Raw genomic sequence first — 2396 nt, forward strand, 5'->3', positions numbered from 1 at the left:
CCTTAGCCACTTCAGCCACAGGCACTGCGCCTATCATTCCTCACTTCAAATGGTATGTGTTTTTTCCTTGGAACTGCCAGATCTCTTAGTAGACTAAAAACATTCATTTAATTGTTTAACAAATAGAAGGATCCAGGATAGACTAAACAGGCTAGTTCTCCAGAAGCTTAGGGGACTAGGGTAGTATCAATGAGATAATTTTCAGGGAAGAAAACTACAAATCCACATAAATGAGGTTTAGGGGAATAAAATATTATTACTACCTGGGGAATCCGGGAAGGTCCCTCAGAGAGGATGTGTCTATGTGAGGCCTGAAAAGTTTGACACCTTGAGTGCCGCCTGTGGCTCAAAGGAGTAGGGCGCCAGCCCCATATGCTGGAGGTGGTGGGTTCAAACCCAGCCCTGGCCAAAAACTGCAAAAAAAAAAGTTTGACATATTTTCATGTGCCCACATAAATGGATTATTATTAGAACACAAAAAATAGTCCCCTGTATTCGTTCAACAATCAATTAATTTGATTTGGATGCTTACAACATGCCCAGCTCTGTTTTAAATGCTTGGGGTACTGCAGTGAACAAAATAGAATAGATAAAACTCCTGGCTCTCGCAGAGGAAAAATATTGTCCAAAGGAAAACAAAAATAATAATACACACTCAAAATTGTTTCTTTTAATCACTGATTTCAAAATGTTTAGACATTTTACAAGTAGGTAGGTAAACAAAAACGTTATTTACAAATAAATAGTTAAAGTCTTAAATCTATGAGATGTCCACCCCCAGGGGTACACTGATATATTTACACATTAGGAGCTATGTGTTAAATAGGGCAGCCCTGGGTGTCCAGTCTGAATACCTAGTGCCCCAAGCCTAGTTCCACTCTGACCTTGGGCAAGTCACATCGCTAAGCCATGCTTAATGGATGATGGAGATAAAATAGGACCTACTTAATAGCCATGCTATGAGAACGAAATGAACTAATCAATATACACTGCTCTGCACGGCGCCTGGCATATAGTAGATGCTATTTCCTTGATCCATATCCTCTAAGATACATGTTTTGTCACATGTCAACAACTCTGAAATCATGACGCATGTTTCAAGAGTGGCCTCTAAGTTTTGATTTTAGAGGCAGCACTATTATTTGTTATTAGTAAACCCAGATGAATGTGGAATGGATCATATAGTTTTAAAGAAATGATAATATCTGCACACAAAGGTAAGCATGCCGGATGTCTTGATTGGCATTTTGCGTCCTTTGCCACTGACCAAAAAGATCTGACTTGAAAGAGTTGAACATGAATTAGCAGCAGAGGTGAAGTGGGTTTTTTTTTTTTTTTGGAGACAGAGCCTCAAGCTGTTGCCCTGGGTAGAGTGCCATGGCATCACAGCTCACGGCAACATCCAAGTCCTGGGCTCAAGCAATTCTGCCTCAGCCTCCCAAGTAGCTGGGACTCCAGGCGCCCACCACAACACCCGGCTATTTTTCGGTTGCAGTCATCACTGTTGTTCGGCAGGTCCATGCTGGATTCGAACTGGCCAACTCAGGTGTATGTGGCCGGCGCCTTAGCCGCTTGAGCCACAGGTGCCGAGCCATGAGGTGGTTTTAAGAACACACCCGATGTAGCCAGTTCTGGGAGAAATGCTGGTGTGACTTAAGAGTTATGAAGAGTTTGGAGATTGGAAAATGTATTTCCCATCGTCAAAGTCACATGAAGCCAATGATAGGGGTTTTGTTGTTGTTGTTGTTGTTGTTGTTTTAGACAGAGACTCACACTGTGCTCTAGGTTTAGTGCCGTGGCATCATAGCTTACAGCAACCTCAAATTCTTCAGTTTAAGTGATCTCCTTGCCTCAGCCTCCCAAGTAGCTGGGATTATGGGCGCCCATCTATTTTTCAGATACGGGGTCTCCCTCTTGCTCAGGCTCGTCTCAAACTCCTGAGCTCAGAAGATCCACCTGCCTCGGCTTCCCAGAGTGCTAGGATTACAGGCATGAGCCACTGCACCCAGCCCAAAGCCAGTGATAGATTACTGGCCTACCTTGTGGAGGTAAAATTTAGGACAGGTCTATATACTATTAAAGTTGTTAAGCAGATAAGACATGTCCATGACAAGGAAGTGGAGAATCTGTAAGGGGGGGTAAAACTAATGCAATGCACACACGTTTACATGGTACTCATCTAAGCACCTAACAACAATCCTATTACTATTAATCCTATTAGACTACAGCTTGAGAATTCCATATCTGAAATGCTTAGGACCAGAAGATTTTTGGATTTTGCATTTTTTTTTCAGATTTCAGAATATTTGCATCATTACCAGTTTAGCATTCCTAATCTAAAATCCAAAACCCAAAATGGTCCAGTGAGCATTTTCTTTTTTTTCCTTTTTTTTTTT

General features: G+C 41.9%; 1 protein-coding gene across 2 annotated transcripts in view; it reads right to left on the reverse strand.

The window, feature by feature from the left end:
- The window catches only part of MYO1E (myosin IE), a 229500-nt gene that overhangs the window by 124854 nt on the left and 102250 nt on the right, over nucleotides 1-2396 (reverse strand). The gene's annotated exons all lie outside the window — the stretch shown is intronic.

Source organism: Otolemur garnettii, unplaced genomic scaffold (genome assembly GCF_000181295.1).
Source record: "Otolemur garnettii isolate 467f Iridium unplaced genomic scaffold, OtoGar3 scaffold00011, whole genome shotgun sequence".
Lineage (NCBI taxonomy): Eukaryota > Metazoa > Chordata > Mammalia > Primates > Galagidae > Otolemur > Otolemur garnettii.